Genomic DNA, 14353 nt, shown 5'->3' on the forward strand with positions numbered 1-14353 from the left:
CTGTGATTAGGAGGATAATAATGAGAGGAAGGAACATTGGATAGATTTTGTTGATTTTTTCCAGGATGTTGATGGAGACACATTGGTTGTCAGAGCAGGCAGTTAATTAGGTCTACTAACCTAATGGGATGCCTGGAGGCCAGCAAGGAGGAGGCAGTGGCCAGCTGTGGGGAAGGTCCAGGCCTGTCTTGGCAGCACTCTATGAGGAGCCGGATCATACCAGACAGACCCCAGATGGCAGAGCCACCACAGGAACCCCCCTGGTCAAGTAAGGAAAAAAAGGCTCAAAACCCTCTTACCAAGAAATCCCTGCTTCAAGTAATGAATATGCCACCCCCTTGTTAACAGCTGTCAACAAAAGGAACCCAAACCCCAGGGGAGCAGCTCTCTTGAGCTCACCCACTCTCGCATCTCAAGAATGTACTTTCGTTTTAATAAATTTTCCGGTTTGTATCACCATACACTGTGCTGTGTCTGTCCTCAAACTCTTTCCCTTGAAGAGACCAAGAGCATTAAGCACCATCTTTGGGGCGGGATGGGTGGAGGCCTCAGGGCCTGGGATAGCCCTGCTTCACCAGGCAGCAGTGTTGCTTTCGGGAAGAGGTGGGGCTCCGTGTCTAGTCTTGGCAGGAGCAGGTGCCAGGGGGAAGACCTGGTGGCAGTGGCCTTGGGATATCTACTTAGGCAGCCCCGTGATGTATTTTGGACATCCGTCTCCAAGCCTGACTCTCGGGATATCCATATACTTGGTATGTTAAAGGAAGAATTTTGGAACATTAGAGGATAAATAAGCTCTCCTATAAATATGAAAAGAACATATGTCTGTATAGGAGAAAAAAGTTTTCCTTGCCACCCATGAAGTCCCAGGCTGGGTCTAAAAATTAAAACGAGGAAGATAGATGAACAGGAGAAGAGCACACAGACCTTACTGAATTTTTTACACGTACATGGGAGCCTTCATCAGAGAAAGAAGACCCCGGGTGACCAGGGGAGGAAGCTTTTGTAGCATTAGACAAAGCGACAATAATTTGCAGAGAACTGACAAGACAAGGGGTTGGTGTTAGAGGTGGTAAACGGCTGGCTTAGCAATACTTGTTTGCACAGATTTCTTAGCCCCCAGCTCCCCAGTGCTGGGGATGAGAATGTGGTCATCCTCCCAGTTTGTGACCTGTTTCAGGGAAGAAGGGCAAGGAGACATCAGAATGATCCCCCTGCTTCTGTGTTATCTCAGATTCCTTCAGCTTGACACACTCAATATGCCAATGTGCAATATTCTGGGATAATGTATTCTGAACCCCATCACTTCAAGTATTTTCACTAACCCATTAATTTATGAGGGAACCATTAACTAAGGAGTAAGATATTATAATTGGTTCAAAAGATAATTCAAAGTAACACACAGATACAGTCAGGTAAGAAATGCTGGGAAGAATTTACAAATGACACCAGCATTGGCAGACTGCTGACCTCCTACCTAGCTCATTGTCAATGGCATTGCACCAGCCGTAAAGTGTATTTCTACACACAGAAGTGATCTGCGTTACCGTTAGTTTTCTACCCTTTAATTTCTTTCTCCACAGTTATAAGAAAGCTTACCTACCAAGGAACAAAACCCCACCTGCTGGGTAGGAGGCCCCAGAATCCAGTTGACGAAGGGATTGCTAATCCCTTTTGCCTTTTTAAAGTCTTCTATTATAAGATGTTCAATTTTTTTAAATAATTTTTTTAAATTTTTATTTATTTATGATAGTCACACAGAGAGAGAGAGAGGCAGAGACACAGGCAGAAGCAGGCTCCATGCACCGGGAGACCGACGTGGGACTCGATCCCGGGTCTCCAGGACCGCGCCCTGGGCCAAAGGCAGGCGCCAAACCGCTGCGCCACCCAGGGATCCCCAAGATGTTCAATTTTTAAAATAAATTCCATTTCATTTTAAACAAACTAAAGCAGCTTCCGGTGTTAGTTTTTTTTTTTTTGCAATCTAGAACTCTGGCTTATAAAATTTCTTAAAACAAATGTTGACTCTACTTTTTTTTTAATATAAATTTATTTTTTATTGGTGTTCAATTTGCCAACATATAGAATAACACCCAGCACTCATCCCATCAAGTGCCCCCCTCAGTGCCTGTAACCCAGTCACCCCCACCCCCTGCCCACCTCTCTTTCTACCACCCCTAGTTCGTTTCCCAGAGTTCGACTCTACTTAATAGGAAAATATCATCAGTTATATTAAGCACTGAATAATCCAGCACCAGAAGTTTACTACCTCAGCTGAGCTAAAAGTACCAGCAGGAAGAACCTTCGGGCTCCCTCACAGTGCCTCGGCAAACCAGCTCGGGAGACCTTTCATCCTCATTTCCTGATGAAAACTCAGGTAGATCCATCTTTTCCCGGTCTCCGCTCAGACTGACAAAGACTCCAGTGTGGCCTTGACCCAGGCCTTGTCCTTGGCTTGCCTCACCCAATTTAGCAAGGATCTTGCAGTCATCCTAGTAAGAATCCTCGCAGCCTCAATCAAGGTGCAAGGTAGTCAGCCTTTGTCCTTGACATTCTCAGTGAGTGCCTGTCTTTCACAAGAATCCTGTTAACCCGGTTCTGCAAGAATCCTTGTTTGAAGCCTGTCTGTCCATCCCCCTTCCGTAGGACCCCTCACCCTGCTCAGGGCTGTAATGCTCCAGCTCTCTTGGCTGTATTTGGAGTTGAGTTGTCTCTCTCCCCATTACGATGGTCCGAGGAAAACCTCATCATTTTTAATGATGCAGGCAAGCTGGGTCCTGGGACCCAGAAGGGGGTCTGGAGGGCCAACCAACAGAGTCCTTGGCTTTGAGCAGGATAGAGATCAAACAGGAGCCAGAAGGAAAGGAAAGCAGAGCTTACTGAATACTGTAAGTGATAGAGTATAGCAGACTGTCTGGAAGACAGGAAGGAGAGTGAGTCTTGTCATCACTGGGATTAGGGACTTGCGTTGGAAAGAGGTTCCAGGGTTCCTTAAGGCTAGTGACAGGTTGACAGTAAGTGTGATCCTGTAAGTCACAGAAGGGGGGGGGGGAGGACTGATGCCGTTAGCCAAGGTCTGTTGGAAGCTAATATCCTGGAACACGTTCGATCGAGATCTGGTTCCTCTTACGTGTTACCAGGTGTATGGGGGCCTAGGAGGAAACTCAGAATGATGAACTTTCTTGCCTCCCCCTTGGAGTGGGAAGAGAACTTCTTCGGTTTACTGAGATGCAAGGGGAAATACCGAATGTGAGTAAATCGGGGCCTTGCAGAGAGAGCGGAAACCGAGCCTTCCCAACAATGGAGTCCCTCTGAGGTAATTTTTGAAGATAGGTGAGGTTGGTGGGGTAAGATCCAGAGGGAACGACCAAAGAAAGAATTCTGGAGATGTGTTTGGTGCACAATGGTGGTTTTATGAAAGCCTGGGGACAGGACCTGAGGGCAGGAAGAGCTGCAGTCCCAGGCTTGGGAGGGGAGGCTGATTATATACCTGGGAGTTGGGGGAGGTAAGGAAAGGGGAGGTTTTACAGGCACTTTCATATGCTACAGATACTGGAGGCCTCGCCATTGTCAAGTTAAGGTGGTTTTTCCCTCTAGCAAAGCATTCATGTGAAGGCAGTTGGAAGCTTCCTGGAGCAAGATGACACTCCACCTGCTTCAAGTGAGTGTAAACGGCCTGCAGGTTATAAGGACATTTAATTTATCTACATTTTCTTCTGGAAGCTAGGTTATTGATAAAAAATGCTTTGTTCTTGTAAATTACTAAGACATTTGTAAACTGAGGTAAGACTCCTGTAAGTCAACTATGTGTTTTCCCGCCAGGAGCACCCGAGAAAGGACACACACAACATCCTACCTGGGGGTAGGGGTGGTTGGTTTGTGGGGCGTCAGCTTCTGCTTTGTCCTCAGCTGACCTTCTACTCTCTTATCACTTTCAAGGTCCCCATGTCTTTAACAAGTGTCACAATAATCTCTGCAACAATACTAACAACTGGTCTTATTTTCCAGTGCAGTATAACGTCAAATCTTAAAATTCTCACCAAATGTAAAACTCTCTCTTTTCCCAGCTCAGGCCTTTCTAGGCTCCTGAAGCTGCCACGGGTGAGAAGGTTCTCCTGTCTTTGTCTTCTGAGTGGTCCCTCCTCACTCCCGCAGCCAAGATCAGGCTGCATGGAGCAGGGGTGGGGGAGGTCACAGCAGAGGAAAGAAGAGGGAAGGGAGGACAAAAAGCCACTTGTTGCTGGTCCCGAGTGCGGTCCTCTCCTGGCTTTAAAAGGACTCGGGCACAGAAGTGGCCCACAGCAGTGAGGCAGTGTGAGGCCATGGGAAGGAAGCCCGCCTCCCTGAGGAAACTCCTGGCTCACTTGCAGCAATGGTCCTCCCGACCTGGCTCTGGCTCGTCTGTGTGCACCCGCTCAGACTCTGTCCTCCCGCTGGTCCCCCCCCTCCCCGTCCTGCACACGCTCCTTCCCACTGGAGGGTCCGTCAGTCCCTCACTGGAAGTACTGCCGCTGTCACCAGGAAGCACTCACCGTTTCCTGATGGGGGGCGGAATGCTACCCTCTCTGTATCTCACTCCTCACTCTGCCGTCAGAGCAGCTGCTCAGACTCTTGATTCTAGATGGTTTTTTAGCCATCAACCTGGAAGTTTTCTGAACTTTGGGGATTCTTTATGGAGACTCATCCCGTAGTCATGACGGTCATTAACTCAATTTCCAGCCCTCTCCCCTTCCTGGAGGATGGAGGGAAGGGTGTGCAGCTGGAAATTCCAAGCTCCTGACTGAGGCTCAGTCTTCTGGTGACGAGCCCCCACCCAGGAGCCCACCCAGGAGCCCACCCCATTAGAACAAAAGACATTCCTGTCACCGAAGAAGTTCCAGGGGACTTAAGAGCTTTGTGCCAGAAACCGGAGTCAAAGACCAAATATGAGGGCAAAAGACACTCCTAATGCTCTTATGACTACAAGGGTTTTAGGATCTTTGTGCCAGAAACCAGGGACAGAGGCTAAGATGTATATGCAATTGATCCTTGAACAACATGGGTCTAAATTGCATGGATCCACGTATATGCAGATATTTTTCAATAAATACAGCACAATATTGTAAATGTATTGTGTCTTCCTTGTGATTTCTTTCTTTCTTCTTTTTAAAAAATATTTTATTTATTTATTCATGAGAGACACAGAGAGATAGAGAGGCAGAGACATAGGCAGAGGGAGAAGCAGGCTCCCTGTGGGGAGTGCGATGCAGGACTCAATCCCAGGACCCCAGGATCATGCCCTGAGCTGAAGGCAGATGCTCAACCACTGAGCCATCCAGGCATAGTACTCTTCCTTCTCCTTCCCCTTCCCCTCCTCCTCCTCCTTCTTCTTTTTTAGATAATTAGATAATCTCTATGCCCAACATGGGAGTTGAATTCACAGCCCCAAGATTAAGAGTTGCATGCTCTACTGCTGGAAACTGTCAGGCACTCCTGCGATTTTCTTAATAAAATTTCTCTAGCTTACTTTAAGAGTACAGTATACAAAATAGGTGTCAATTCACTTGAGTAAGGGACAGGCAGGGCTAGGTAGGGAGAGGTACGTAGGGGGCCATGGAATCAGGCTCACAAAACAAAGTCCCAAAAATTCTGAGATGTCAGGAAACAAGAGATAAGGGAACAAACCGGGCCACCCTGCCCTCTGTATGGGTAGGAAAGATGTTTTTTATGACAGTTGCCTGTGACCAACAAAGAATAACTGGACCAAAAAGGAAAAGGAAGCCATTAAGGATGGTATTGATGAAGTTTTGGAATATAGGTGAGGCCCTGAGCCAACGACCAAGAAAGAATTCTTGAGATGTCTTTGGTGCAAAAAGGTGGTTTTATTAAAGCATGGGTACAGGACCTGGACACAAGAAGAGCTCCTGCCTGGGGCCTGTGACAGGTGGCAGATTAAATACCTGGGAGTTGGGAGGGCTTTGAGGAGAGTATACTCTCTAAGGAATTTTGGTAGCAAGGTTTCCAGGACCTTGAGGGGGCTAGCTTTGTTGGGAAAAGGTCACTTGTTACTATCTAATAAAACCCAAGTCATGGGGATCCCTGGGTGGCTTAACGGTTTAGTGCCTGCGTTCGGCCCAGTGCATGATCCTGGAGACCTGGGATCCAGTCCCACGTCAGGCTCCCTGCATGGAGCCTGCTTCTCCCTCTGCCTGTCTCTCTGCTTCTCTCTCTCTCTATCATGAATAAATAAATAAAATCTTTAAAAAAAAGAAAAAAACTAAGTTGTGAGACCCTTCAGTGGGCCATGGGCTTGGGGGATGATTGCCAACACGTAGCTTGGGAGTTTAGAGATAAAGGAAATTTCTAAAGGAATTTTTATATATTAAAGTAGACTTAACAGGCTCCTGAGGGTTGGGCTAAAATTGCCGTTTGCCCTTAGCAAAGTATGAACATTGAGGATGTTGAGTCCACAGAGGAATGTCCCTTTCCCTGTCTCAAGGACTTGTCAATGTGCTTTATCCTCAGCTAGTCCTCTGTTCCCTCATCAGTATCACCTGGCCTTACTCAAATCAGGACATCACAAGAATGATAAGGCCACAGGCTCCCTGGTCAGTTCTAAATAAAAAATCAGTGTGGACCCATGCTGGCAACCCCGTGGGGACCCCTCTCACTTCTAAGAGCTTTCTCTGTATCCTCACTTAATAAACTTCTATCACTTTACTCACTCTCCTTTGTCTGCGAGATTCATTCTTCAACTCTCTGAGACAAGAACCTAGCTCTCCTGCTTCAGACCATTTATGTTATAGGTAAGGCTTCTGGTCAACAGTAGGGTATTAGTAGGTAAGTTTTGGGGGATTCAAAAGTTACTTTTTTTTTTTTTTGACTACATGGGGATCGGTGCCCTAACCTCCCACATTGTACAAGGGTCAACTATATATATAAAATATTGTATTATATGTAAAACTTTACACAGCAGACCTCTATAGTACCCAATCTGGTACTAGAATGAAACCCATAAAGAAAACCCAGGGAGTTCATCACTATGCCATTCTTTGGGTCGCAAGGTCTCTTGATCTTCTGCCTTTTGCACACCTTTCAGAGTCTTCTTACATTTTGTCTCACATGTAATGCCTAGGATTTGTAGCTGTACTTTGTGGAAGGAATAAGGAGACATGTGTCTATTCCATCTATGGAAGTCATGTTCCTTTCAATCTATTAGTTTTTATATTTCATTTTTCTTCAGCCCCATGAGTAAGAGTAAGAGTTTATTGTGAAGATGGAATCTAGAAATCAGAGAATCATCAAAGTCACAGTTTTTAGATTTGACCTCAGGCACCAGGAAGGGGAGATGGGTAGTAGGATATCCAGATACATGTACGGGGAAAACAAAGTTTGCTTATCAGGACTGTCTATCCAATGGATGCTTGAGATATTTGCCACTCACTGCCATCATCAATGGAATGCCTCTCTCTCTGTCTTTCCCTCCCTCTTCCACTCTCTTTCTTAGCAATAAAGAAAAATATCACACCTAAAAATAAACGTGACAACAAAAGTAATAGCCATTCCTCCAAAACAAGTCACGTTAATGAGACATTTTATATCAAAACAGGTGTTTAATTTGCCCAGTGTGCTGCATTTTTTCATCTAATTCATTTATATTTCCTAAGCATTCATTAAATTTAACATTTCTTAAATTAAAATAATATACATTCTTTAATTCATTCTGGAAATATTTACCAATTGCTTAATAGGTGCTGGACATTAGTGTAGAAGCTATGGATATATGATCATATCCAACAAACAAAGTACCTGTGCTCAGCTCTCCTGTACTCTAATATGGAACACAGACGCTATAGGAGATAAATCACTAAAACATATGTTCTATTATATTTTGGTAAGTATATAAGTGTTAATAGTAAGCAGAGAAGAGAGACATTAATGTTGGAGGATAATGAAATATTAGATGGAATAGCCAAAGAAGACATCCCTGAGAAAAGTGGAGAGTGCAGACTTCAAAGAAATGAAAATATGCACTATAAGGAAATTTGTAGTCTGAGCATACCAGGTGGGGATGTAACCCCTATAAGCACTCTAAAATAGAAGACTGTTGGTTTGCTCCAAGTGGAGCAGTAAGGATGCTAAGACTGCAGCAGCAGAATCAGGGGAAAGCAATACGAGAGCAGAGAAGCAATGTAGACTATACTGGATTCTGTAATCGGGGTGCCTATTGTTCTCACGTGATGATTAATGATGCTGTTTTCATGCTCACAAGAGTCCCAGTTTGATTAATAGTGGTCATCATGATTGTAGCAAGGACTTTGATTTTTACTCCAATGGAGTTTGTTGTTGGATGGTTTGAGCAGGTGAATGAGTGGATGACACGATCCCTCATGCTTCATTAGCATAACTCTGATTGCTCCACTGGAGTGAGGTGAGGAGGGGCAAGAGCAGAGGGAGAGAGATGGGTCAGGAGGCACTGAAATCACCCAAATGAAAATGATAGTGGCCTGAACCAGAGTGATGGGGGGTGGGGGGGTGGCAAGTGGTTCGATTTTGAAGTAGAAAATTTTGAAGTTGATGAATTGAGCATGAAAGAAGAGTTCAGGATCATTACAAGGTATCCTTTAATAAAATTCTTATTTTAAAATTATTTTGGATTAGATTGAAGTTTGCAAATTGTATTTGCAAACAAAGATTTCCAACTACTCTTCATCCAGAGTCACCAAATGTTAGCTGTTTATCATATTTGCTTTATAATTTTCCCCATCTTGATATATATGTATGAATGTGTGTATGCATATGTAGCATAATTATTATTTTATTTCTATCTCAAACTACCTGAGAGGAAGCTGCAGACATGACTTTTCCTTTACCCATAAATATTTCAAACAGTGTATATTTCTTGGAAGAAAGAAAGAAATTCTCTTACCTAATCATAACACAATTATATAATAAAAGCAGAACATTAAAGTTGATACAATGCTATTATCTTACTTACAAGTCTTATTTAAATTTATCCCAATTTAGTAATGTCTGTTGAAGCAAAAAAGAAAAAAGAAGAAAAAAAAAGTGTCTGGCCCAGGATTATGTGTGATGCTTAGTTGTCATGCAATTTTAGTCCTTATTCTGGCCAGAGATTTTTCTCATCACCCCCTGCTCCACTAGACTGTTGTCTTTAGGAGATTATCAGAGCACTCTGAAGCTCAGCTGCATCATGCAGCTTCCTGTTCAGAGAGCAACTTTTGAACAGATGCTATTCTGAACTGAGAAAGAAAAATCCTGGCATATTATTATATTATATTATATTATATTATATTATATTATATTATATTATATTATAAATTATATTATATTACATTATATTATATTATATACTCACCACACTCTGGTTACATTTCTTTAGCTGGGCTTCGTTCAACAAACCTTCACTGAGCACAGACCCTAGTCTTTGCAAGGCTCTGAGATACAATAGCAAGTAAGATAGGATTCTTGGGTGCGCAGGAGTTTAGAGTCCACTAGGTAAGTGTGATAAAATCAATAATTATAATTTCTTTAGGCCTACAGTGACTAAACTAATCAAGACTCAATACAAATTAGCTGATCTCCTGGCTTATATTGACATTAATTGTATTGGTGGCGCTTCAAGGTTTCCTACACCTGAATTTCAGGTTTCACCAATAATTTAAAGATGGTGTAGCAGCTCTATTCCCATGTTTTATGACGAATTTCAGTTATATTAGCAGTAATTTTCTGAGAGTGCAGAATATAGATTTGGTAAATTCGTTTCTAGTTTCAGGTTTTGGTGTCAAAGCAAGATTCCTTCTGCCAAATATAGGGGGGAAAAAGGCCGAGAGTAGGAGGCCCCAGTGAGATTCGAACTCACGACCCCTGGTTTACGAGACCAGTGCTCTAACCCCTGAGCTACGGAGCCCCGGTGGGTTGGGCTGTAACTCCCTGTCCTAAAGCTGATTATACAAAAATTCAGTTTTCTGTTTTTGTTTCTGAGAATCTGATGTTCCATCCTTTTCGATTTCCCCCGTCACAGTTTTAACATCAAAAAGGCTGCCCGGGGACTCGGCTCCGACAAGCGACCCCACAAAGTAAGGAGGCGGGATGAGGAAGGAAACCTCAGGAAAGGGCAGGTCTGCCGACCCCAGGCAGCGCAGTTGCAGCCGAATCGCTCTCCTTCCCACCTCCACGGCTGGGGTGCCGGCGTCTGTAGAAACAGTAGCTATCTTAAATACAAACCCTAACACCTCGACTGCTGGCGAATACAAGCCACTGATTAAAACGACTCAGAAAAATAATATTCACGGGGTGGGAAGTGGGGAGTCTACTGCGCGTCTGCCCCAACTCTGGATTCGGCTCCGGGTGCTGCAGAGGAGAGGCGGTGCGACCCTGCAGTGGCGGGCGGCTAGCTCGGCAGAGGGACCCACTGGGTCAAACAACCGTGGTCACACACAGGCATGATGATGCCCTTGTGACCCGGAGTGTCACAAACGCACCTGATAGGAAAACTAAGCAAAACAAGGAGTTGTCTATTGAGGTTGAGAGTGAGGGCAGTGAATCTTACCTGTTGAGAGTGAGGGCAGTGAATCTTAAAAGTGATAATCTTATCACTTATTCATCAGGGTTTTCCTGAACTTCTTAGAATTAAAAATGGGCCTGCTGTAGCCTGGAAGAGCCAGTGTGTTCGGATTCTCCAAAATCCAAAACCTCCTTGCATCAGGGACCCTATCGACTGAGACTGTTTATCACCCGAGTTTCAAAGAGGGGGATTGCAGGCCCAAGGAGGATTATGAAGTTTCAACAAGCCTGTGATTTGCAGATTTTTTTTCAGATTTCATCTCATATTTAGGTATGGTGTTCACCTCCTGTTTCTAGCACCTAAAGAAATGTATGACCTCTGTGAAATACAGGTCTGTTAGGTTCAGAGGAATCATTTGGACTTTGTGTGTGTGTTTTATGTTTTCACCATCCTAAATGATCTCACAGGGCTCTCTTTCTTCCCCTGTCTGCAGAGACAAAGGCTTCTGATACTCCAGTGCACTCATTCAATCTAGAATTTCCTAGCACGTGAGCAATCCTTACACTGTGGAACATACCTCTCTGGCTTATGGAGCTCTCAGTAGTTAAGAGACTGTCTGGCATGCGTTCAAATCTCTACCACGTCAGGCTCATTTGGCAAACTATTTTACCTACAAATACAGCTACATTGCAAATGCTTTTGCAGTTCTGCAAGGGCCTGCAAAGACCCACAGTTCTGGAAGGGTAGCAGCCCAGGTAGCTAGTTCACTTTCTCCCAACTTCAATCTCCAGAAGTCAGTAGAACCTTGCATGGAACTCATACATGGGACCTCAGAGGGAGGAAGCCAGGGCTGACCTCCAGGTTCTGATTAAATGAGGCATGGTCTCTTCATAAGCATGAATGAACAGTCTTTAAAAAGAGGGAAGGGGTGGTGAGAGCACCAGAAATGAAGAAGAGAATACAGTTGGGAGGGAGACAGGAAGGACGGGAATTAAGACAGGATAGGCACCTGCTCCCACCTGTGACCTTGCCCCATGCCAAATCACCAAATCTGTAGGCAATAGTCCCAAAGACACCCCGAACCGCTCCTCTCCCAGGCCTGAGTCTCTGGTTGTGACTCTGAATTTTGGTCCAGTTTTCCACTTACAGACACCACACTAAGGCACTACATGTCTATACAGAATACCATGCATTATAAAACAATACTAGACTAATTTTCTTTGTATTTGGCTTAGCTTTACTGAGGATGTGATTTGAGGAGTCAAATGATTCAGAATTCAGTAAATGTAGGACCAGCCTTTGACTCTATGATGCTAACCTAGACAATTAACTTTTCCCTACTGTTTATTGTCACTAATTTCCATCTCCTTCTAAGGCAGGAAATCTTTGCCTCATTGGTATTTGTTTTAGCAAAGGTTTTCAGAACACGCATTGGATTGATCTCCAAATTTTGGGCTATGTTCAAGAGGGGACATCTGAGACCTCTACCTCACTCTTCTTACCATCTCCCATCTGCCAGTGTCTTCCATTGCCGAATCCAGACAGGAGCTGGGAGGCAAGAGAGCCCGACTGATGCAGGGCAGAAAAGCAGGACAGAGAACATGTCTGGATGGGCAAATGGAGAATGATCAACGCACTGCTGTTGCACTGTAGCGATAGGGTTTGTGTAGAGTTGGTTGAGTCTTGAACTTCCATCTTGTATGAACTTTGGATAATGGGGTAGGTTGAAGCTTGAGCAGCTGATAAGTAATATTTATTTCTAAACAATTTTTATCATCCCACAATGGGAGTACAGCTATTGCAAGGAGGAATATGAATATGTTTGCCACTAACTGACATGCAGTGAGGAAGAAGTCATGAAGTATAGGTTCTTCCCAGTAGATGCATCCCAGCGAGACTGGTATGTGAAAGGCAGCTCTCTGCCAGATAAAGCTGAGGAGGCGTCTGGTTCTGGAGAAAATGTAGTGGAGCTTCTGGTTTCAGGCAATAGCTCAGTTCATTCCAAAGGGCCAGCAACTATGGCTGCAATGTAGGGATATTTCCTGACTCCCTTAGTCCTGCTGGAGGGGTAATCACCTCTGCTTCTCTTTGAGACTCTATGATCTATATAAATAATATTTTGGAAGTCTCATTTTGATTATACTGGTAGAATGAATTCTCTTTTTAAAATGCACAATCCTGCCCTACACTTCAGTGCTGGAATGCTCTTGCTCTTCTAATACCAGTGATGTGCCAATCAGGAACCATTATTGATTGGTCCACAGAGAGGTAAGCTTATTCCAGAATATAATTAAATGCACTCCTCCCTTCACCAAGGATCTTCACTACAAACAATCAACAGAATTAAACTGGAAATGAGTCCAAAGGGCATGGGAGGGAAGTTCCCTGGCAAAAAAGCCAGGAATTCTATGCTGGTTCCAGGAAGAGTCAGGACAGAAGAATACATTTGGTTCACCAAGCCCACCTGTATGGGAAATCTGGAGCTAGGGTACAGAAAGGGAATGAAGTGTACCCTAGTGCTGAGAAGGTGATGGAACCTCCAGTGCAAGGCTGGTGGGAGAAAGGTGGCTAGATCTGTCTTCCACAAATCTCTAGGTCCCAGATTTACACACCACCCCCGCCCCACCCCAGTTCATGCTTCTTCATAAGCGGCAACTAATCTAGAATAGAGAGAAACCATTAGCCCAAGAAGCCTGGATAGGACATGAGCAACAAACATCTGAAAAGAAATAGAAACTCTAAGCTTCCTCCTAAAGAACAACAAAGAACCCAAAGTTATCAGTGCATTCAGAATAAAAACACAGAAAAACAGATTGGAGCAAGAGTTAGCAAACTCTTCCAGTAAAGGGCCGGTAAAGATAAATATTTGAGGCTTTCCGGGCCTGTAGTCTCAGTCAAACTTCTCAGCTCCTCCACTGTAGCTCAGAAACAGTCATAGGTAACAGAGATGCAAATAAACGTGGCTGTGTTCTTCCAGCACTTTATTTATGACACCGAAATTAGAATTTCATATAATTTTCACAGCTCCCAAAATAGTCTTTCAATATTTTCAAACATCTTAAAATGCCATATTTTAGCTCACAGGCCATGCAAAAATGGGCAGTGTGTGGGATTTGGCCAGTGGGGTACTTTGTTGACCCTGGAATAGAATACAACATAGACTGGCAAATACAGGTGTATGCAACATCTCAAAGTCTGGTTTAACATTTGAGCACCATTATTTGCATTTCTTTTCTTCCCGTTTTTCTCTTTTTCCTTCAATTGCAATATATTATATTTGCCATTATCGTTGCCCCAGCTACTAGGCTGCATAACAAATTACCCCCAAAATAAAGGGGTAATTCAAACAATTACTACATGGGTTTTATTTTATATATATAAATACATATATGTATATAAATACATATATATAAAATAAAACATATATGATAAATTATATGTCATTTTTGCAGAACTCTGACCAATCGCTTGTGTGGGTGCCACACAGTAGTGTGGCTGGAAGCCAGGGCTGGAGTCTGAGTGCCCCCTGACTCCCAAGTTGGCTGAGGTGCCGCCCGACATCTTTCTGGGACCTGACCAAAGGTTTTACAGGTGCATCCTTGGCTTCATCTTTAGATCATGTTTTCCTGATGTTTTCCCAGAAGCCTTTTCTTAATTGTTATGTTGCCTGTGATCTGGAGAGGCTGGCAACCAGGAACAGTTTTATGGCTGAATATCCAGCAGGTCATGGTTCCTTTATAACGAACAATCCTTTCTTTAGTGTATCGCTCTCGTTTCTCCTGTTACCATAGGTGTCTGGGAGAAGCCGGGTGACACCTTCACAACCTTGCCTGGACATGTCCTTGACTG

At 43.9% G+C, this 14353-nt stretch overlaps 1 non-coding gene across 1 annotated transcript; it reads right to left on the reverse strand.

The window, feature by feature from the left end:
• Nucleotides 1-9834: 9834 nt before the first annotated feature.
• Nucleotides 9835-9907, reverse strand: TRNAT-CGU (transfer RNA threonine (anticodon CGU)). Its single transcript has one exon. It is a non-coding gene; the product is annotated as a tRNA-Thr (tRNA).
• Nucleotides 9908-14353: the final 4446 nt, after the last annotated feature.

Source organism: Canis aureus, chromosome 37 (assembly GCF_053574225.1).
Source record: "Canis aureus isolate CA01 chromosome 37, VMU_Caureus_v.1.0, whole genome shotgun sequence".
In the NCBI taxonomy this organism is placed as follows: Eukaryota; Metazoa; Chordata; class Mammalia; order Carnivora; family Canidae; genus Canis; species Canis aureus.